The 24,919-nt window shown below is 38.0% G+C and overlaps 1 non-coding gene and 1 pseudogene across 2 annotated transcripts; one reads left to right on the forward strand and one right to left on the reverse strand.

Moving 5' to 3' along the window:
- The first annotated feature begins 1,064 nt into the window (after nucleotides 1-1,064).
- LOC149495699 (uncharacterized) lies at nucleotides 1,065-12,177 on the forward strand (annotated as a pseudogene). The gene is made up of 3 exons (XR_016321375.1): nucleotides 1,065-1,233; nucleotides 10,303-10,749; nucleotides 11,317-12,177. The product of XR_016321375.1 is annotated as an uncharacterized LOC149495699 (transcript).
- A 3,521-nt stretch (nucleotides 12,178-15,698) lies between these two features.
- LOC149495700 (small nucleolar RNA R71) lies at nucleotides 15,699-15,804 on the reverse strand. Its single transcript, XR_016321541.1, has one exon. It is a non-coding gene; the product is annotated as a small nucleolar RNA R71 (small nucleolar RNA).
- Between the last annotated feature and the right edge of the window lie 9,115 nt (nucleotides 15,805-24,919).

Below are 24,919 nucleotides of genomic sequence, written 5' to 3' on the forward strand. Positions count from 1 at the left end.
TTCGCAATACACCATCACTGCTTGGAGATTGTCTTGATCAACTTCGCAATACATCATCATTAACCAGGAAGAGGATTGACTCGATCCGCTTCGCAATACATCATCACGAATCGAGAGGAATGATCCAAACAGCTTCGCAATACACCATCACTGCTTGGGGATTGTCCTGATCAACTTCGCAATACATCATCATTAACCAGGAAGAGGATTGACTCGATCCGCTTCGCAATACATCATCACGAATCGAGAGAAATGATCCAAACAGCTTCGCAATACATCATCACTGCTCGGTAGAAGGATTGACTCAATCGGCTTCGCAATGCACCATCACCGGTTAGCCTGAAAAATTGTTCAACAGAAAAAGAGCAATATCTGTGTACAAACAGACCTTGCCTTTTTGTTAGAAGAATGTTGGGACATCATATGCCCCCATGCATTAATTATAAATTTCAAAAGTTTGCATCAGGGCAAAAGATTATACTTTTGCCCCCAGTCTGGAATTCCGACTTAGGACCAAAAGTATCATCTTCTTAGGCAGACCTTCAATGTTTATTGTCAAATTTTGGTTTGAAAGGTTTGCAAAAATTTAGTAAAAATTTTAGGCTAGAAGAATTTTAAGCCTGAATTTTTGGGTATACCCTTCCTGATGCAGTGTTTGAGAGAAAACTTACCTGAGGGTAATTTGGGCAATTTGATGCTCCTCCCCCCTGTGCGGTGAGTAGACAAAATCGCTAAAGTGTACGAACTGCGTATCGACATCAAATTGCTTGAACGGGTCACTATGGGCTTTAAACGGACCATTTGGGCCTTGTGGGCTTAACGAGTGTGATGGGCCCTTCCTTTGGGCTTGAGGGTTGTTGATGGGCCCCTCCTTCTTTTGGACTTAGAGAGGTGGGCTTGGGCCCAGCGCTTACTTATAAGTAAGTTTCTTCTAACCATTTCATTCAGCAATTGCACCAAATGTTCTTTTGTGTGCTTGCAGGTGCCTGCTTAGAGGTATCAGGAGGTGTGCCAGCAGTTCAGCTTCGCCCGGTCTTACATCGCTCGACTCTACGCTGACCGCGATGAGAGGGTATGTATCTCATATGCGTTACTTTCTTCTTCTTTTGTCTGCATACCCTTCTTACATATTTCTGCTCTTACAAGATTTGGAGATTGGGAGTGCGGAGGCACCAGTCTCAAATCCAGCGCCGTTACCCGATTCCAGCTGGAGGTGGATCGACTTCGGACAAGGTTAGAGGTGGAGGGGATTCCGCTAGACTTCTCTGGAGAGGATGATGATGGTTCCTCATCCGATGACGCACCGCTATCTCCACCCCCTTAGGCAGCTGCTGGTCCGAGCCGGAGGCGTCGCTAGCCAGGCTCCTATTTTTTGACCATTTTTGAAACATTTTGGTAGTTTGTAGGATTATATATAGAGTTTTATTAATTTTATGACATTATTTTACATTTTTACAGTATATTTGCTTTTATTACAGTATACGTGTATTTCTTACAACTTGTGAGATTTTATTCTTGCAAAAACAAAATATAAACACAAAAACACAAAATAGCCGGGTCCCACTTATTCACAAGAGTGGTCTACCTCGTTAGTGATCAACCAACCAATTTATTGTAAAAACGGAAATGAAATAAAAGACTAAATAAGGAACTTAAAGTGAAACACGACAAAAATCAATTACAAACAGAAGTGGATCGTAGTACTTACCTGACAGGGTGGTCCACTCGGTGAATGCGGACGTAATGGCTCAACCATCCTTTCTCGGTTAACGTGATCATAAAGGCTCAACTTCCTTATTGTACAAACTGTCCTTCTTGTTAACATAGGCATAAATGTTCGCCAACTGGAGCGACCTATGCATAAATGCTCTTCCAACCACTATTGACGGTAAATATCAGGTCTGATAATGATGGTGCTTCGTTCATGAAACCCTTTACACTTCTATAAATGAAGGCTTCCTTTTACGGCCTTTTCACACCCAGCATTCAAAATAAATCCATTCCTTAGATAATCCTTTTCCATGGCTTTCAAGAACCAAGTTTCATCCTTCGTCCAATCCATACCTGACGACTTATGACAGATTCCCCCTATGGACCAACTTGCCTGGTTGAAATATTTCAAAGACCTAAAACCCAACCATGGCTTCTTGTCTTGGCTCGTTACGCACTTCAATCCTAACACCATGGTTTTCCGGTTTGAAGACGCTGAAATAACTCCAACCTATGAGGAAATGTGTGCCGTGATGGACCATCATCCTACACAAAATGAAACTCCAGCCCTGCCCCCAGGACCCAGATATGATCTAGCAGAAATTGCGACCCTGTGCCCGGTTTACCTTCCTGACGGCATAAACACGGATCAAGGTCTTCCTTTAGAGCCCTTTTTGAGTAAGGTTCTGGCCATGGATCTAGATCCCTCTTGGATTCGAGCTTGTTGTTTCTTGCTGTTGAATGTGTATGCCATGAAGAATAGCCAACCTGGGATTGGAGATTTCCGACTTCTGACAGTTGTTCGTGACAGCAACTATATCATCGTACCGTATTCATGATGATCATGGGAGAAACAATGTGCTGGGTTAGGGATATTGCCCTTCACATCACCAACTTCAATGTTCACCATCGCGGTTGTCCGATGTTACTGCAAGCCTGGGCTCTAGACAAGTTAAGCCTGATTCTTCCAGTCCCAGCTCGTTTGATTCCAACCTATGGCCCTGCTAACTTTAGGTCTCGGACTAGAGGACATTTCGACTTTGGGGATAACCCGACAATTCGGTGGACTTGTCCTTGGTGGAGGATCAGACTGGTCACTACTGGAAGCATGAACCTCAACTATGTGTTGTACGCCAGTCTAGACCGTTCCATGGCCTATTTTCCAGACAGGATCAGCCGTCAATACAGTATGATACAGCGCGTTCCCAGAATTCATAACTTCGAGAGTGGTCTCATGACGCTGCATCTGCTGACCAATTTGGCTGACCGTTGGCGAAACCGAAACACCAAGTCCCTAGGTGAAGGAGTGATGCAGGACACTGTGACACCCGAGTATGTGAACTGGTTTTTTACCCAATGATGATGTTAAGTTCTACAAGGATCGGTGTCTGATGGTAGCCCTTACTGAAATAAATGTTGTTATTGCTTTCTCTGTCTTCTTTTGAGCTCGAGCTTTGAGCTCCTATTTAATGTATCTGCTTTCTTTGAATCAATGAATTTGCTAATTCTGCCTTTATTAACTCCTGCACACATGGATAACACCAGACAACAAAACTTTTCTTTCGAAATTATTTGTCGTGTTAGTTATTCGGGCCTCCTGCCCTAGGGTTAATAAAGAAATGCTCATAAAAATGAATTATTTGATATAAATACAGAAGCTTACGCTTGGGGAGAACAAGAATGGTATGACTATTTATTACCTGCACAGATCAAACAAAAACAACATATGCAACTTCTTTATGTATGCATGAACCTACAGGAGTACTAAGGTTTTATCCATGGTTTTATTGATCTTTCCAAGGAAATCACCGAGAAAATGGCACTTGACCTTCTGATCGCTGTCTAAGAGAATCCAATACCGGGGCAGGACCAACAGCTACACATCTTCAAAACAAATGAGCAAATGCTGACCACATAGGCAGAGAGGAATGTCTTGTAATCGACGATCATGCCCCAGAAACAAAAGGGAAGAAGAATTTGAGAATCAAGCTCTTTATTGCACTTACTTCGTTCAACAGTATACAGAAGTGAAGAGAAATTATTTCAATACAATGGTTATTCATTCTAACTACTCATTTGCATATTCTCCTTCTAATCAGGTTAATGGCATTGAGCAACCAGTTGCAAGCATGTCACAAATGCATGGCATAGATTTCGCATTTAAACTAAGCACCATGCGTTAATCTCAAAACTCTTTATTTTTATTATTATCATTTTTTTTTATTTTTATTATGCTCTAACTTTTGCCTAGGCCGCCCTTTCGGGTTTTCAACCTAGCGAGCTCATTTCTTGCCTAAGCCGCCCTTTCGGGTTTTCAACTTAGCCCTTTCTTTTCTTTTCTTTCTTTTTTTTTTTTAATCGAAATCATCATTTCAGACATTGAATCTCTTCATTTGATCCTGACTGACAATCCGATTGACAGGCTTCCCTTCCGAAGTGACCAATTCAGCGGCACCCTTATCCGACAGCTTCTGGATTTTGAATGGTCCATGCCAATTGGGTATGAATTTCCCTCTAGGGTGACTCTGGAATTCGTGGTCTAACAGTCTGATCAGCACTGAATCTCCATTTTTCAAAGTCCTTAGATGTACCCGCTTACTGTAGAAACAAGCAAATTCTCTCTTTTTTTTTTATTCATTTCATTATTATTAATATTATTATTATTATTATTTTTTGATAACATGCCATTCCTACAGCGCTGTTACTCAGGACATCCATATGTGGAAGGAGGAAGTCATCTTTGGGTGAGGCTGTAGTCGACACAGGTTGTTAGTTTCCCCCTTTCTTGAGCATAGGGACTATGTTCGCTGACCACTCAGGGTAATGCATTACCTGTCCCAGAAACTTGCATCTAGCTCTTTCTGAACCACAGCCTTCATCTTGTTTTGCCACTTCTAGTTTGACCCGTCTCCTTTTCTGCTTTACTGGCTTGATATTTGAATCGGTAGGGACGACATCCTGTAATCAGCTTATTGATCCCCCGGTACATCAGCATAACTGTAGACATTCTTAGAAATCATTTTTGAGCTCAAGCTTAAAGTCTGATCCGATTTTGATTATTTTTTGAGATTTTGGGCGGTGCGTAGGTTAAATGCAAAATGATGCAATGCATTTATGCCAAATATGCGTGTGGTATAAACAATGCCATGAACATAACAATCGAGAGAAATAAGAAAACAAGTAATCAAAATTCATTCCCATTGATTGAAATAGTAAATGAAGTTCATTCAAATTGTTCTTAAAGCAATATTCAGAAAACAAACAGAAAGATTAAGGAGCTTGTTCAATTCGCCCATCAGCTAACTTTAATGGTTTCCAGGCGCCGACTTATTATGCTCAGGAGGCTCGGTGATCTTCCCGCTATCTATCAAATCTTGGATATCATGTCGGAGCTTGAGACAATTATCAGTAGAATGACCTTTACACTGATGATATTCACAGTCCTGATCAACGAACCTACCCTAAATAGGCTTAGATGGATTAATTGGCAACTTTGACAATACGCCATTCTCAATGCAGGATCTCATGACTGCGCTTAAAGGCATGCCCAAATCAGTGAATTCCCTTTTCTTTTTCTCCTTAACAGCTCTAACTGTATTGCTACTCCCTAATTGGTTTGTAGCTGCATGACCAACATTTCTATTATGATTACTGCTGGAAGACCGGTAGTTACCAAACTCTCGGCTCTTCTTTTTGTTTTTGTTGTGCAGTTCTTCAAAATTCAATTTAGCCCTCTGTATCCCCAGATCCAGGCCGTCATATCTTTTCCTATAGTTCTTGTACGATGTCTGAGGAAATCCTCGCAACACATCCTCTTCGCCATATTGGTTCATCTGAGCAACACGGATGAACTCCGACAAATGGGACCTCGGGTCATTATTCTCCGCGAACAGAGTATGCTTCGAAGAAGTAGAATTTGTGGGCTTCAAGACATACTCTGTCACATGCAAGTTGATGACTGGATCTTTTTCTTTCGAAACAGATATCCTCTCCACCTTGTCCTTTAGTTCTGCTATTTGCTTAATCAGCTCATTCTCAGTCGGACTAGCATTATCAGCTGATGCTTGATGACCCAAGGTGTGTTCTGGAGCCTCTCTTCCCTCCACTATAGGCTGATTACTTGAAGTAGGCGGCACTTGGTTCTGGGCTCTATCTTGAGCAAGGGCAGCATCTATTATTTCAGAAATGGTCCTTATCTAGGCTGGAGAGAAAACCGTCTCATTCACAGTGTTATCAGCCATCCCAACCAAATATTAATCAGAAACTGAATCTGAAGAACTTGAATGAATCACAGGACTAAACGGAGCAGGCTCGGGGATTGGGATACTCTGACCAAACGTTGACCAGGGCGCTGGTGCCAAGCTCTCGAGGTGATTTCCGGGAAGGATCAATTCTAACTGATAGATATAAACATCTGAGTTAAAGTAGGTCCTGCATGTATGCATGAGAAATAGCAGCACATAGAATGAGAAATGCAGTTCTAATGTGCTAATGACCGGTATGGAAATAAGATCTCGATTTCAACGACTGGACCCAAAATTCGGTGTGAATAACATGGCAATGACTTATTTTGTATTCAAACATTTTCGGCATTATCTGTCGTCGACCGTCCCTTTTTGGAATTTACAGTCGACTATTTTCTCTCAAGTCCCTAACTTTTGCCTTGGAATGAAAGAATCTCCAAGCGGGATTTTTATTATTTTTTTGTGTCCTTAATTTTTGCCTTGGAATGGAAGAATCTCCAAGCGGGATTTTTCTTATTTTTACTTTTTTACTTTTTTTTTTGTATCCTTACTTTTTTCCTTGGAACATATGGTCCCAAGCAGGATCTCGTTTTGTTTTGTTACAAATTTTGTAATCTCTTGCTCACTTATTTTCAGATAATGCGAGAAATGTGACAATACAAAGGAATCGCAACCCCCTTATAACTCCCTTTTCTTTTGGGTATTGATTCACTATAAGTGATTGCATTATATTATTCAAAACGAATTTGAGGTCCAGTCTCAAAATCAAGGTCAAACGTCCATACCGAAAATTAGCTCTTATTAATGCATGGCTGAAAAGGAAAATGTTACATGGTGCATGAATGTCACAACATATGTACAGTTTATATCATACAGGGGAACGGGAGTTGGGAAATGCATGCCTTCCAACCTTATTTCTCCCACACACGGATTCCATTGGTATAAATTCCGACATCTGTTTCCTAGGAATTGGTCTAATCTCGACAACCAACAGGGGGTTTTGAGATTGACGATATAATCTCTCGAAAATGAATGCGGTATAACAACAGCAAACAGAATCGGGTGCACCTTAGGGGAAGTAACTAAGGTTTTCAACTATATGCATTGGCTTTAGTCTTATTGGGCTGAACAAAGTCTAGGTTCCGCAAACAGGATTCGGGCTTTGTTGGGCCTACTCCTTTTGACGTACCTTTAAGGTACTAGGCTTGCGGTTGGTAGTAATGTTAATTCTCGGACGGATGCACCTAAAACGCGAGGTTTAGGCTAGATCCACCGTCAAAGTTAACACCAGTACCGAAGGGTAGTATGGGTAGAATGAGGTGAGAAGAGAGAAATGCGGTATGAATGCAAAAATCCTAGAAAAAAAAAAAAGGAAAGCGATTAAGCACATATGGACGATTAACTATTTTCCATCGGCTTTTCTAACCAATTTTATTTAGAAATAGTAGGCTCTTAGAGTCAATTCCTAATTGCAACCACTAAATTATTAAAAATAACCGAAGATTAATCGGTGCAAAATCCCCAGTGAAGTCGCCAAACTGTTTTCGCCGAAATCCCGAACCCCGGAAGGACCTCGGAAACCATCTTTTTATATTTTAATTATTATTTTGAAAAAAGGTGATAAAAATCTTTTTGGTATGCGATGCCGATAAATCGATCTTATAAAACATTTGAGTCGTCACCCATTATTTCGGCAATGGGACCGTTTCCAATTTATTTTTGTAAAAGTGACTTCATTTAACCCAATTTTATTCAAGGCCTATTATTTAGAAAAACTGGTCAGGCGAACCAATGAGGTTCTGGGTAAGGGAATTGGGTACGTCAGTCCGTTGGAAACCGACGCCCGGAAAATCGGGCTCTTTTTAACCTACGATTTCTAATTGATTTTATTTTAGAAAAGCCAAATTATTTATTTATTTAAACCCAACCCGAGTAAATCGAACCGAGTTCCTATGTGGAAAATTAATTAATCGTCCCAATCAAATCTAATTATCACATAGCAATTATTCAAATTAAAGCAATTAAATCAAAGCGATCAAACCAAATAAATAAAAAGACCCGCTCTTGCCTTATGGTTCAAGGCGGGCAACAAACCGAATCGAAAATATTAAATCAAATAAATAAATGACCCGCTCTTGCCTTATGGTTCAAGGCGGGCAACAAATCGAACCTAAAATACATTCTACCCAATTTAAATCCAACCCATAAACCCAAAATCATGCATATTTATTATTTAACACTAGAAATGCAAATTATTAATAAACATGCAAATTAATCTTAAATATAAATAAATCAACAAACTTAATTTTATTTTTAATTTAAACATAAATTGCAAAATTCATATAAATAAACACATAAAATTACATTTTAGTATTCTAAGTTTAATTAAACTGTGATCTGTTCATAATTGGGCATTTTCAAATTTATTGAAGAAATTAGATTTTATTTATTTTTTTTATAAAATTTATTATTTATTTTTTTTTATTTTTCCGGAAAAATCGATGAACAGTCACGTGACGCAACTGTTCTTGGATGAACAGTCGCGTGACGCAACTGTTCTTCATGAGCAGTGAATAGTGCACAGTCGCGTGACGCAACTGCACAGTCGCGTCACGCAACTGTTCTTGGATGAACAGTTGCGTGACACAACTGTTCTTCCAGGAACAGTTGCGTGATGCACTGTCCTAGCCCAGAATTCATTTTTAAATGTTTTATTTACATCATTTCTTACTTAAATATGATCTAAAGACATAAAAAATGGCCAAATATGAACAGAATATAATTTAAAGAAACTTAGATTACTAAAACCACAAAAATATTACTAAAATCACAAAAATATATAACAAAAATACAAAGAATGTTAAGGAAATTACCTAATCCTCAGATTGATGCTTGCAAATGGATCAAATCTCTTAACAAATGATAGTTAAGATTTTCAGAAGCCTTTTTTTCAAGGATTTAATTGTGGTTTCTTTACCGTGTGTTTTTTAGGGTTTCAAAATCGTGTTCCTCTTCTTTTTGTTCTTCTGTCCCTTTTTTTTTTTGTTCTGTTCCTCTCCTTCCTCTCCCTGTTGTTCTGTCAAAATTGTGAGAAAAAGATGTATTTATAGGGTAGGTCAGGACACAGCTGCGTCACGCTACTGTAGCTGCGTCACGCAGCTCATTTTCACAGTGGGGTGACACGACTGGCAGTGGGGTGACACGACTGGCAGTTGGGTGACACGATTGACAGTGGGGTGACACGACTGGCAGTTGGGTGACACGACTGGCAGTTGGGTGACACAACTGTCAGTGAGGTGACACGACTGGCAGTTGGGTCACACGACTGACAGTTGGGTGACACGATTGACCCAACCAGAAACTTAAAATTGGTTTGATTTATCCTTGGATTAAAAGACTTCTAAATGGCATTAACCCATTCATTTTGCATCCTCGTATCATCATTGGATCAGGCGGGGCATAAAAAACACGCGTCAACAATCCTTTCATCAATAAAATTGGATTAATATTTGGGAAACAACTTTCTTCTATAAAGCAATTGAAATATTACCTTACCGCAATTTTTCTATAAATCCATTCTTAACTTGTCAAATTGCGTATATTTTGTATCAGATCAATTTGCTATAGCAAGAACTTTGTGTGAGAACTAAGTATAGCAATTGAATCGAAAGCATTCATTTCAAAAAAAAAAAAAAAAAAATTCAAAACACAAGTGATAACTGTGTATGCAATTTAATCCTATGGCCTTCTTAAAAAGAAAACAAATATTTAATAAGGGGCAATTTTATCAAGTAATATTGTATAGAATGTTATTGGTCTGGCATTAACAATTAGTGCTCTGGAAATAACTATTTTTAATACTAAAAATCCTAAATTTTAGCTTTATTACATTATTAAAACTATTTTTTTGTTAGTTAAATACTCAATTTTTCTCAAGAAATAAAATCTTTTGATATATTTTATATTTCAAAATAATTAAAATAAAACAATTTTTGAAAACGTAAAAACAATATTTTTACTCCAATACAGAAAAATATTTGTCATTATTTAAATTCCTTAGAGAAAATGAGTGGAAAAATTAAAAATAAACTAACAAATAATTTTTTAATTATTTAAAATGTTTTAAAATTTTGTATCTTTATTTGTTGAGTATGCATTTATAGAGATCATATTGGTCTTTTCAAATAACATAAGTAAACTAAATTTGCATATAGATATGAACATTAATTAGGGGTTGTGAGTAAAATAACTCTTTTTCATACTCTCAAAAAAAGAAAAAAATTCCTTGCAATTTGAATTAGATCGCTCCAATTCTTCACTTTTGGCTTTGTTTTGCATGTGAAAATAGGACTGAAGCAAATTTACGATAGGAAATTGAGGCATACCTATGCCCTTAAAATTCTAGAGCTGATAGCCAAGCACGTATCTTCTATTGATGACACTAAACTAAAACATATATATATATATATATATATATATATATAATGCATTCTTTAAAGCTATCAGACATGGAGTTGTTGAAGTTGTTATCGAGATGATCAAAGCCAATTCTATTCTTTTGACTGTCGTCGACAAAAATTCAAGAGACATGCTTATGCATGCAATCCAATATCGGCAAGAAAAAGTTTTTAGCCTTATATATGGGCTTGGTTCAAGGAAGCAACTTCTGATTTCTAGGTCCGATGAGTTCGAAAACACCATTTTACACATGGCTGCCAAATTAGCACCTCCTAATAGACTTGCTGGCATCTCTAGTGCAGCATTGCAGATGCAAAGAGAGCTACAATGGTATAAGGTGATATTCTTGACTTGTTTAAATATTTCTACAACATCATATAAGCAAAGTAAATTGACTAAAAACGTAGAGGATTCACCTATTCTGAAAGTAGGATAAGACTTTCTTTCACCATTCTAATGGAATATTTCTCTCTTCTAAAATATTGAATTTCTTTGGAAAGGCTCTACCTCATCTATAAGAAGAAGGAAAGACTAGTTTAGCAATTATTATTCATGGTTGAACACAATAAAGGGTTAAGAATCTAATTCCTGATTTATTGTCAAGATCTCTAAGGACTCTCTTGCTTTCCTTATTCCTCACAAAGTAGTGACACTCCTAATCATTTGCAATATAAACACACAAATGCACTCCTATGCTTTATAGAATTAGTTTTTGAAGTGTAAAGTTTTTAAATGATAAATATTTTTTAAGTTATGTTCAATCACATAAATTTCAGTTTTCAATAAAAAATTTTAAATAAATTCAACATTCAAAAGAATAAGGAGAGAAATTATGCTCACAAGTTAGTTTTTTTCTTTTATATTATAGTTTGACCTATACAATAGCAAAATGTTTTTAATCCAGGAAGTAGAAAGCATTTTGATTCCATCATATAAAGAATACACCAACAGCGATAATGAACAAGCTAGTGAGATATTTTCTAAAAGCCATAAAGAGCTAATAAAAGATGGAGAAGAATGAATGAAAGAATCAGCAACGTCCTGTACAGTAGTGGGTGCACTTATCATTACTATAATGTTCACGGCAGCATTTACAGTTCCTGGTGGTAACGTTCAAGAAACTGGTTTTCCTATGTTTGCACATGAAAAATCATTTATGATATTTATAATATCCGATGCAGTTTCTCTCTTTGCCTCCTTAACATCAATGTTAATGTTCTTAGGAGTCCTTACATCACGCTATTCAGAAGATGATTTTCTCAAATCTTTGCCTAAAAAGTTGATTATTGGTCTTTCTACTCTCTTCATTTCTATTGCAGCCATGATGGTAGCCTTTTGTGCTACTCTTATGATAATGCTAGAAGGAGAATTGAGACTTGTCCTTCTAATCATTCTTTTGGCTAACATACCTGTCACCCTTTTTATATTATTGCAATTTCCCCTTCTTGTTGAGATTTTTGTATCTGCTTATGGACCAGGCATCTTTGATAGAAAAATGAAGCCATGGTATTGAACTATGCGTGTTCAGGAAGCAGAATTGGCCTTTTCTATTGAATTTTATGTTGCAAAGGCATTGAGTTGATGTAATAAGCCAATGTGATTGTTTTGGCTAGCATACCTGTCACCCTTTTTATATTATTGCAATTTCCCCTTCTTGTTGAGATTTTTGTATCTACTTATGGACAAGGCATCTTTGATAGAAAAATGAAGCCACGGTATTGAACTATGCATGTTCAGGAAGCAGAATTGGCCTTGTCTATTGAAATTTATGTTGCAGAGGCATTGAGTTGATGTAATAAGACAATGTGATTCTTTTGGCTAGCATACCTGTCGCCCTTTCTATATTATTGCAATTTCCCCTTTTGTTGAGATTTTTGTATCTACTTGTGGACCAAGCATCTTTGATAGAAAAATGAAGACTTAGTATTGAACTATGCGTGTTTAGGAAGCATAATTGGCCTTTTTTTTTTGTTGAATTTTATGTTGCAAAGGCATCGAGTTGATGTAATAAGCCAATGAGAGGTGTTTTTCTTTGGGTAACATTGTCTTATGGTTATGAGTTTTGGCCCACAACAAAAATTGCAAGTTGTGCTTTGGTGGTCATTCACCATCAAACCACCTGTGCATTTCACTAGAATACAAATAGTTTTCTCTAATTTGGCTTATTTCTACCATAATCATGATTCATTTGTGGGATTTTCATAATTATTTGATTGAAAATTACTCAATTCTTACTTTATTTCAATATTGACTTTTTCTTTTTTGCATTATAGATGTACATTACTCTTTTCCATTTCAATGAATGGTGTTATTCTTGGTTCAACACACGTGTGACGTAATACTTGTAAATGTGAATGCTCCATGTTTGCATTATTTTTTTATGACAAGATGAAGGATCAACAATGAAGTCGAGCTTTAGAATCCCTTTGTCTAGGTGGAACTAAAGTTTTTGGACCTAGAAATTAAGTCCTTTGAGGATAAAAAGGGTGTCAAAGGACCTAACAAATTTCAGTTAATGCAATATCATGAAAGTAGATAATATTTTGTTTATGAGACACCCTTTATACATTGAGAAAATATTTAGGGTAACCTAGCTAGGATTTCCCATCCTTCAAGAATAGATCCTTTTAAGATTTTGTTGCAACTTGCATTAGATTGTTATGATGGGATACTGGTGCTATAATTGGCCAACATATAGTTGGAGACCTTTCTTTTATTGTTACTTTGCTTAGCCATTGCTTTTCTCTTATACTTTTTGGTTAGTTGGTAGAGCAAGTAGGTCCTAGTTTAGTTCCATCTTGTTATTATCTCCTAGGTACTTATAATCACATACTCAACAATCCAATCTTGCGGTAATGATATCTTTTTATTTTTATTATTGATGTTATCTGATAGGTATTAATTTCATAGTGTTTTTAATATAGTTTTTATTAGAATTTTAAGTAAGTTTTTATTACTTTAAATCACTTTTAGTATAATTGTGTTCAAAAGCTTCCTTGATCTTTAATCCGCTTGATCTAAGAGAAAATTGCAAGAATTTGGCGCAGAAAAGAACTTTATAATACAAGGCACTTAGCTTCTAGCACGCCCGGGCCGTGCTAAAAGACACAGCCGTCCTAGAAGCCAAGGAAACCAAAGGAAAGATAGAAGAGAGCACGGCCAGGGTGTGTCAAAAGGCACGGCCGTGCTACAATGGGATCAGGGCGTGTCAAGCATAGCACGCCCATGGCAGCTCTAGGCAGTCTTCCAGAGAAAAGCACGCCCTGCCTGTGCTAAGTGGCATGCCCGTGCTTCAGTGCTTCACTAGTCCGTGCTACCTAGCACGCCCCGTGCTTCACTGGCCAGACTTCCAGACTAAAGCACACCCAGCCCGTGCCATATAGCACGCCCGTGCTGCGCAGGCGGAACCAGCATGAATTTAATACGCAAATCAAGTTTTTTCTCACATGGGCCGACTTCAGGGAGTTTGCTAAACACACTAAACAAGACCTAGACCTATTTTAGGAGAAAAATGAGTCCTAATCAAGAAGAAATCAAAAGCCTAAACAGTCATGATCTCCTATAAAGGATTTTGCACAAAAAAAGGATTCTATTTCCTAAAAGGAGTGAGACTTGCCTTCAGGAACTCTATATAAAGAGAGGAACTTCTCATAGCAAAGGATCTCGTTTTTTTATGCAATTTCTTTACATAATTCTTCCTCTCTCTCGAAGATTCCAAGCATCAAATAATTGTGCCAAGATTCAAGGAAGCCTTCAACATAGTTGTGATACAGTTTTTATTCTAAACTCTTCATCTTGTTTCTTTCTTTATTGTATGTCTTTAAATATGATGAATAATTCAAGTATGATTGAGTTTAAATTAATTACTATGTCTAGCTAAACTCTTATACTAGGGATTTGATGTAATTTAATTCGATTCCAGTTTATAATATTAGATTTATTTTTCTTTGTTCTTATTATAACTTATTATTGTGCTTAAGGCTTCCAGGCAGAAAATTTCCCCTGGATTGAAGTATTTCAATAATTACATTCGGGAGAAGGGTTATTGATATGAAAAAGATAATAATTTACTTGAGAATAATAACTTGATGCGGAAGCTATATGGTTTGACTCAAGGGATGTTTTCATAAGTTAATAAATTATTAAGTTGTGAACTCACAAAACAACCATAAAACCTAATAATCTGATCTATGTTTAATTTCATTATTAAAGATAGGTAATTAAACTGGATTAGAATAGCTAACAATAAATCGGGAGAGCTTGTTAGTAACTTTAGGGTTGTTTCTCCTACTTGAACAATTAAAGTTGATTAATGAACTAATAAAATAAACTGGATAGAATTAAGTGAAATCAAATTCCCTAGTAGCTAAATCCTCTGATTTCTTTTCACCTGAATTTTGTGTTTGATCTCTTCTATTTTTATTTTAAATTTTATTTACCTTACAACAAATCTCTCTTATCGTCGTCTAAATAATAATAGGTTAACATAATTTTGGTAATTGATAAACAATCCCCAGCAACGGCGCCAAAAACTTGACAGCGTTTTCGCAAGTGTACGAAATCGCAACAAGTAGTATAGAGTAAGAGAGTATCGTATCCAACAAGTAGTATAGAGTAAGAGAGTATCGTATCCACAGGGATTGTTTATCAATTAACAAAATTATGTTAACCTATTATTATTTAGGCACTCTTTTTATTTTTATTTAATTTTCTTCTAAGAATTATTCCAGGTGTTTTATGCAAAGATGATCGAGGAGGACTGAACCTCTAATCTTTGATCCGGAAATTGAACGAACTTGTCGTAGGCACAACGCTGCAAGAAAAACACGGGAAATAAAACTCGAACAACAGGCAGACATGGCCAACGAAAATGAAAACATAAATGAGAACATAGTCGGACCACCACTTCAACATCCGGTCCGCACTTTAAGGGATTACACAACACCTAATCTGAATGTGACAACCTCAAGTATTACTAGACCTAGGGTAGAAGCCAATAACTTTGAGATCAAACCCGCAATCATCCAAATGCTCTCTACCTCGATCCAGTATGGGGGTTTGCCTAGTGAAGATCCTAATGCCCACATCACCAATTTTCTGGAAATTTGTGACACATTCAAGCAAAACGGTGTTTCTGAAGATGCAATCAAATTAAGACTTTTCCCATTCACTCTTAGGGATAAAGCCAGATCTTGGTTACAATCATGTCCCGTTGGAAGTTTCACCACATGGGATGAATTAGCTCAAAAATTCTTAGCTAAATTCTTTCCATCCTCAAAAACCACCAAGTTGCGCAATGAGATAATGACATTTGCTCATCATGATCAAGAGAGCTTGTATGAAGCTTGGGAAAGATTCAAGGACTTGTTAAGAAAATGCCCACATCACAGTTTGCCCAAGTGGTTACAGCTACAAACGTTCTATAATGCATTATCTCCTAACATAAAAATTACCTTAGATGCAGCTGCAGGTGGATCCTTTGAAAAGAAAGGAATTGATGAAGCATATGAGTTGATAGAGGAAATGGCAAGCAACAACCACTACCAAAACAATACCGAAAGAAGAAGGACCGCAGGAGTCTATGAAATAGATGCCATTACAGCACTTAATGCCAAGGTAGATAACATGGTAAGGAAATTGGACATGCTAACTACTAATCCTGTAAATTCTGTTATGCAAGTTTGTGATAGGTGTAATGGACATCATGGAATTGGAGAATGCATCATGGACTCTTTAAATCCACAAACTTTGGAACAAGTGAACTATGTGATGAATCAAGGAAGAAAGAATTACCCTTATTCAAATTCATATGATAACAGGTTAAGGAATCATCCTAATCTATCTTATGGTAATCCTAACAATGCCTTGAATGCACCACCTAGTTTCCACCCTCCAGAAAAGAAATCCCATGATGACCTTCTCACTGCTCTTTCCAAATCACACATGGAATTCATGAATGAAACTAGAGAGAACCATAAAATCCAGCAGGCCGCAATAAGAAATTTGGAAATCCAATTGGGGCAATTTGCAAACATGATGGCATCTCGACCTCAAGGTACGTTACCTAGCAATACGGAAAAAAATCCAAAAGAACAAGTACAGGCTATCACCTTGAGGAGTGGGAAACAGATAGATGAACCACCAAGGAAAGAAAAAGAGGAAAAAGAACGACCAAAGGTGCCTGTCATTGACTTAGAAGAACAGGAAAAGGTAAAACCCTATGTTCCCCCTGTTCCCTTTCCACAAAGATTAAAGAAAGCACAAGATGACAAGAGCTTCCTCAAATTTCTGGATGTGTTTAAGAAGCTCCAAATCAATATTCCTTTTACTGAAGCTCTTGCTCAAATGCCTAGCTACGCTAAATTCCTAAAAGATATCTTGAGCAAGAAACGAAAAATTGATGATCAAGGAACGGTAATGTTAACCGAGGAGTGCAGTGCAATTATCCAAAACAAACTGCCTCCAAAGTTAAAAGATCCAGGAAGTTTTTCTATCCCTTGTAACATTGGTAATCTTGACTTTGAAAAAGCTTTGGCAGATTTAGGTGCTAGCATTAATCTTATGTCCTATGAAGTTTTTAAGATGCTAGGTATGGGAGAGCTCAAACCAACAAGGATGTCTTTGCAACTAGCAGATCGTTCAATTAAATATCCTAGAGGGATTGTAAAAGACGTGCTTGTAAAGGTAGGTACATTCATCTTTCCTGTTGATTTTGTTATTGTTGACATTGATGAGGACAGGGAAGGATCTCTAATTCTGGGAAGGCCCTTTCTTGCAACTGCAAGAGCATTAATTGATGTTTATGAGGGTAAGTTGACCTTAAGAGTTGGATAGGAAGAGATTGTCTTTGACGTACTTAAATCGTGTAAACTTCCTATGGACTATGGAGACTGTTTTAGAATTGATGTTGTTGATGAATGTGTGGAAAACACTTTGCATGTCGAAAATAACATTAATGAACCGAGCACCCTGAATGAAAAAGAAAAGGAACTTCCTAAGCATGAACTGAAACAACTTCCACCTCATTTAAAACATGCATTCTTAGGTGAGGACCATTCTTTTCCTGTTATTATTTCTTCTCACTTAACGCTTGATCAAGAGGAAAGGTTGTTGCAGGTTCTACGACGGCATAAGAAGGCATTAGGGTGGTCTATCTCAGATCTACAAGGGATAAGCCCGAGTGTGTGCATGCATAAGATCTTGATGGAAGAAGACTACAAGCCTTCAATCGAGCACCAAAGGCGACTGAACCCAAACATGAAGGAGGTAGTCAAGGCTGAAATCATCAAACTCCTAGATGCCGGTATCATTTATCTGATTTCAGACAGTAATTGGGTAAGTCCTGTCCAAGTTATTCCAAAGAAGGGAGGTATGACTATTATCGCTAATGAAAACAATGAACTAATCCCCACAAGAACAGTCACAGGTTGGTGTGTATGCATAGATTATAGAAAACTAAATAAAGCAACACGCAAGGACCATTTTCCCCTTCCCTTTATTGATCAAATGCTTGAGAGACTTGCAGGTTATCCTTTCTATTGTTTCTTAGATGGCTATTCAGGGTACTTCCAAATACCTATAGCCCCTGAAGACCAAGAGAAAACCACATTCACCTGTCCTTATGGCACTTTTGCCTACAGGAGAATGCCTTTTGGGCTATGCAATGCCCCTGCAACCTTTCAAAGATGCATGATGTCCATTTTTTCAGATATGGTAGAAAAATTTATTGAAATCTTCATGGATGACTTTTCTGTGTTTGGTTCTTCCTTCGATGCATGCCTTCATAACTTATCTTTAGTAATGCAACGATGTGAAGATACTAACCTTGTGTTAAATTGGGAAAAATGTCACTTCATGGTGAGTGAAGGTATTGTCTTAGGGCATAAAATCTCTCAAAAAGGGATTGAAGTAGACAAGGCGAAAATTGAGGTAATTGAAAAACTACCTCCTCCTAACACAGTGAAAGGTATAAGGAGTTTTCTTGGGCATGCAGGGTTTTACAGAAGATTCATAAAGGTTTTCTCAAAAATCACTAAACCTCTTTGCAATTTGTTAGTTAAAGATGTTCCATTTGATTTTAACAAAGAATGTTTAGATGCTTTTAACAGGTTGAAGAAGGAATTAATCTCAGCCCCGATCATCACTACACCAGATTGGACTTTACCCTTTGAGCTTATGTGTGATGCTAGTGATCATGTTGTACGAGCTGTTCTTGGCCAAAGAAAAGACAAGAAGTTGCATGTTATTTATTATGCAAGTCGCACATTGAATGATGCGCAATTAAACTATGCAACTACGAAAAAAGAATTGTTGGCTATTGTTTTTGCTTTTGACAAATTCAGAGCATATCTAATTGGAGCTAAAACAATAGTCTACACAGATCACTCCGCCATCAAATACTTGCTGGAAAAGAAAGGTGCAAAACCGAGACTCATTCGTTGGGTACTTTTATTGCAAGAATTTGACCTAGAAATTCGCGACAAAAAGGGGACCGAGAACCTCGTTGTTGACCATCTTTCCAGGCTTGAATTGGGGGAAGAAGATACAAGCGAGCTACAAATCAATGAAAGCTTTCCTCACGAACAACTTCTTCAAGTAGCAAATGCTCAAACCCCCTGGTACGCTGACATAGTTAATTATCTTGTTTGCAAAATTCCTCCTCCCAATTTTTCTTACCAACAAAGGAAAAAATTTCTTCATGATATCAAATTCTACTATTGGGAGGAGCCATTTTTGTTCAAGTATTGCAGTGATCAGCTTTTCAGAAGATGTATACCGAAAACTGAAATAGAAAGTGTCCTTAAGTTCTGCCATTCAATGGAATGTGGAGGTCACTTTGGAGCAAGCAAGACGGCTGCGCATATATTAGAAAGTGGTTTGTATTGGCCTAATCTCTTTAAAGATGCTTATAACTATGTTCGTCTTTGTGATCGTTGTCAAAGGTTAGGTAACATTTCGAAGAGACATGAGATGCCCCTAAATAGCATCCTTGAAGTCGAAATCTTCGACGTATGGGGTCTGGACTTCATGGGACCTTTCCCGCCATCATATTCAAATCAATACATTCTAGTGGCGGTGGATTATCTGTCAAAATGGGCAGAGGCTGTCGCTCTTCCAAATAACGATGCCAAAAGTGTAATGAACTTCATCAAGAAAAACATTTTTACAAGGCATGGCACTCCTAGGGCAATAATCACTGACGGAGGTAAGCATTTTTGCAATAAATATTTAGATTCCCTTCTTGCAAAATATGGTGTCACTCATCGTGTAGGTACTTCATATCATCCTCAAACAAGTGGACAAGTAGAGGTCACTAACAGAGAAATCAAAAAGATCCTCGAAACCACTGTTGGACAATCACGAAAGGATTGGTCCAAAAAGCTAGACGATGCTCTATGGGCCTACAGAACGGCATTCAAAACGCCTATAGGTATGTCTCCATATCGCATGGTGTACGGTAAGGCTTGTCATCTTCCTGTAGAGTTAGAACATAAGGCATTTTGGGCCATTCAATTTCTCAACTTTAATGCCAAAGAAGTGGGACAAAAACGCTTGTTACAACTGAACATGATGGATGAAATGCGCCTCCATGCTTATGAAAGTGCTAAAATATACAAAGATCGCACTAAACAGTGGCACGACAAGCGCATTATCATGAGGGATCTAAAGGTCGGACAGCAGGTATTGCTCTACAACTCTAGGCTCCGGTTATTCCCTGGTAAGTTGCGCTCTAGATGGTCTGGACCATTCACAATCAAGGAAATCTTTCCTCATGGTGCAATTGAAATAGTAGATGGTAAGACAAATCGAAGTTTCAAGGTAAATGCTCAACGTCTGAGAAGCTATCATAATGACAACTTTGAACCCACCAAGAGTACAATCGGTCTTGCTTAACCTAAAATAGGCTAAGTGCGTCGAACTTAACGACGTTAAACAAAAGTGCTTGTGGGAGACAACCCATCTACTTTTCTTGCTTAATTTTCGTCCATTTATTTGTTTTTATTCTCTATTTCATTTGTCAAATTCCCTAAATTTTCTCCATAAGTGTTCTTTTATTTTTAGAGTTTTTTGTAGAAAAAGTGGAAATCCAGAACCGAGCACGCCCTAGCCGTGCTAAATGGCACGCCCGTGCCATAAGGTGAGAAGCCAGTCCGCCCAGGCGTGCCCTGAAGCACGCCCGTGCGTTTTTTCTAGGGTGTTGACACCTGCAGGTCAGAGAAGAGCACGGCCAAGGCGTGCCCATCAGCACGCCCGTGCCATAGAAAAGGGACAAACACACTTGAAGGTCAGAGAAGAGCACGCCCTAGCCGTGCTAAGTGGCACGCCCGTGCTACTGAAGAGGGGAAAAGATCACTTGAGAGGCAGAGACAAGCACGCCCCAGGCGTGCCAGATCACACACCCGTGCTATCCACAGGCACTTTTCAATTCGAGAGGCAGAGAAGAGCACGCCCCAGGCGTGCCCATCAACACGCCCGTGCCAGGTACGTCCCTTCTGTTGTTTTGCAGGTCAGAGGGAAGCACGCCCAGGCCGTGCTAATCAGCACGGACGTGCCACGATCAGACCAACTCATTTATTGGCGCCCCTATTTAAAGAGCACGCCCCAAACCCTCTTTTCCCCACCTCGCACGCCCTAACCGTCACCTCTTCTCTCTCAAATTTTCTCTTTTCTTCTCCTTTTTTCTCTCAAATCCAACAATCTCCACCCAAAATTTTCACATAATCAACTCCAACAATGCCTCCTAGATACAAACGCAGCAGACTCGCATCCTCCGTTGCTGCTCGAAAGCGTTCAACTACGCGATCCTCCACGGCTCCTCAACCTCCTTCACCTCCTGCACTTCCTTTCGACTTTGCCTCGTCAGATCAACAAGAAAGGTACACAAAATTATCTCTTCGGCCTATTTTACCGAATCGTTTTATTGATGAGGCTGCCTTAGCACAAGTGGGTCTTAGAGATATGGTGTTAGAGCCACTTAAGAGAATAGGGTGGGGGCAATTTCTTGATATGAAGGACTTAGTCTATGCACCTTTAACTCTAGAGTTTCTAAGTTCCTATCACGCTTTTATCCCACTTTTGCCTGATTCACCACCAAGCCGGGTTCGTTTTAGACTTCTTAGTCAGGATTTTGAACTGTCTGTAAATGAGATTAGCCAAATTTTTGGTTTCCCCACTGAGAATAGCCAGATACAAATATCTAGTGATTTTCACGCACGAAATACATGGCTCAAACTTACAGGTGAGGTAAACTATAATCCTAGATACTCAAAGGCATCAAAATTAAAAAAAACCCTCCTTGCGCTATATTCATAAATTTTTATCAAATACTATATTTGGAAGGAGTGAGAGTGATGGGGTGCTAAGCTTGAATGAATTATATTTCTGTGGGCTATTGAAAATGGGGTTTTGTTGAATGTTGGATATTGGCTCTACCAAAAATTTGCGAGAGTGGCTGGAGCCGACAAAGGGGCTATAATGGTAGGGTGTTTTGTGACCCGTATTACTAGATACTTACAGGTTTGGCAACCACCTAGATCAGTACATGAGAGTGTTGGAGGGGGGCGTGGCACCCGACTAGATGTGGATGTTATGATCCACATGAAGTTGATCGAAAAAGTCGGGGACGCATACCGAGTAGTGGGTGCTCCAGAGGGGAATACTGATGAGGCAGGAACAGAGGCAGCAGATGGTGCTAACATGGAGGAGGACAATCCTCCACCTTTTACCTCTTCTTTTGGTGCAGGTACATCCGGTGCTGGTCCATCATTCCAAGGCACATCCAACATGTCAAATGATGAAGTCCTTGCAAGGATGATGTCACGAATGGACCTCTTTGACACGCGCCTTAACGGGATGGAAACAATGATCGCAGACCGTTTCCAATCCATTGAGATCATGAATGGCAGTCTTGATTCTAGGATGGACACCATGCAAGGACAACTCCAGACCATCCTCCAGCTTCTGCAGCCACCCCCACCACCAGAAAATTGATGGATTTCTCTTTTATCTTTTGCTTTTGTTTTTATTTCTTTTGTTCTAATACATTGTCGTGGTTGTTTTCATTTTAACTTGTTTGTTTGTTATGTGGATTTTTATAACTTCTTAGTAATTTTTGTTCTTAATGTTTAGTTGCTCCTTTAGCTAAGACACATTCCACAACCTTTCTATTGTATTGTTCAATACAATGTTGGTAAGTTTTTCTTCTTCTCTCTTACTGTTTTCTTTCTAAGCAATGCAATAAGTTTGGGGAATTTATACACATTGGGGACAATGTGATTGATTGAATTGGGGGAAGGAAATTTTAGCTAAAAATTTTTGTTTTTCCTTAAACATGGTTGGAATGATTACAAGTAAGCTTGAAGGTTCTCATGTCTAGTAATAAGTGTTAAACATAATTGATTCTCAATTCTATCATATTTAAGTTTTGAATTTGAAATTTTGATTTAAACATGTTCATTGATCTAAACTATTTGTTTCTAGATTTTTAAACACTGATTTTTAAGAGAGTTATGATGTATAGGTGTGTTTTACTCTAAGTTATTTAAACCTTGGCATTCCTAGAACAAAACTTAGAAATCCCTTCGAGGCGAAAAATTTAAATGTTTACTTTTTGAAAGAGATGATTTAGGCAATTTTTGTTGAAACCTATATGTAACCTAGACCACCTAAATAAAAATATATGACCTTTGAAACCAACTTTGAAGCCTTAAACCGTAAAATTTTCTTCTTCACCCTCAATAAACCGAGCCATTAAAGCCAAATTCAAATCTCCTACCCTAAGTACAAAGGATTGTATGATTAAAAGATTCGACTTTTAAATATAGCAACAAAAGAGGGAGAATTCATCAAATAATACTAGCAAATAAAGAAAAAAAAGAAAGAATCAAGAAAGAGGCACATGAAAAAGCAATCAAAGAATGCAAGAAGAATGAAAAAAAAGCAAAGAAGAAAAGTGCCAAAATATTAAGAAAAGATCTTGCACAAGATGCCTCTAGCTAGTAAGAAAGTTTCAAAACGGACACTCCCTAGAGCTAGTAAAAGTTTAATTAAAATAAGAATCTTGAATATTATACATTCTTTTGTACTCTTTGACTACTCTTTTATCTTTTTTTTAAGCAAAAATTTGCACCAAGAAAGCCCCATTACAACCCAAAATAAAGACCTTTTGATCTTTTAAACGTATGCATTTAAATCGTGGAGAAAGGATGACTAATTCTGCATATGGGAATGCCACTATTGTACCATCAATTGTCTTGTTTTTAAAAGGTTGAAAATTCTTTAGATAATTCATGTCCTACTTATCATAAATTGAATAAATATTAGTGTTGACAATCTCTCTAAACTTATATTTTACTCAATAAATGTGCTTTATTCAAAAATAAAAGTCAAGCTTAAGTATGAATAGCATGGAGAACGATTGAGTTTATTCACTTGTTTACTAATCATGATATCTTGAAAGATTATTGAAATCATCTTCAACCATGTTAAACTAGTGTCGTAAAATTATTTTTTCTCCTTTAGTTTTGTTGCTTGAGGACAAGCAATGGTTTAAGTTTGGGGAATTTTGATAGGTATTAATTTCATAGTGTTTTTAATATAGTTTTTATTAGAATTTTAAGTTAGTTTTTATTACTTTAAATCACTTTTAGTATAATTGTGTTCAAAAGCTTCCTTGATCTTTAATCCGCTTGATCTAAGAGAAAATTGCAGGAATTTGGCGCAGAAAAGAACTTTATAATACAAGGCACTTAGCTTCTAGCACGCCCGGGCCGTGCTAAAAGACACAGCCGTGCTAGAAGCCAGGAAACCAAAGGAAAGACAGAAGAGAGCACGGCCAGGGTGTGTCAAAAGGCACGGTCGTGCTACAATGGGATCAGGGCGTGTCAAGCATAGCACGCCCATGGCAGCTCTAGGCAGTCTTCCAGAGAAAAGCACGCCCTGCCCGTGCTAAGTGGCACGCCCGTGCCTCAGTGCTTCACTAGTCCGTGCTACCTAGTACGCCCCGTGCTTAACTGGCCAGACTTCCAGACTAAAGCACACCCAGCCCGTGCCATATAGCACGCCCGTGCTGCGCAGGCGGAACCAGCGTGAATTTAATACGCAAATCAAGTTTTTTCTCACATGGGCCGACTTCAGGGAGTTTCCTAAACACACTAAACAAGACCTAGACCTATTTTAGGAGAAAAATGAGTCCTAATCAAGAAGAAATCAAAAGCCTAAACAGTCATGATCTCCTATAAAGGATTTTGCACAAAAAAAGGATTCTATTTCCTAAAAGGAGTGAGACTTGCCTTCAGGAACTCTATATAAAGAGAGGAACTTCTCATAGCAAAGGATCTCGTTTTTTTATGCAATTTCTTTACATAATTCTTCCTCTCTCTCGAAGATTCCAAGCATCAAATAATTGTGCCAAGATTCAAGGAAGCCTTCAACATAGTTGTGATACAGTTTTTATTCTAAACTCTTCATCTTGTTTCTTTCTTTATTGTCTGTCTTTAAATATGATG

This window comes from Jatropha curcas, chromosome 6 (genome assembly GCF_041381405.1).
Source record: "Jatropha curcas cultivar XTBG-Jc1 chromosome 6, XTBG_Jcur_1.0, whole genome shotgun sequence".
Lineage (NCBI taxonomy): Eukaryota > Viridiplantae > Streptophyta > Magnoliopsida > Malpighiales > Euphorbiaceae > Jatropha > Jatropha curcas.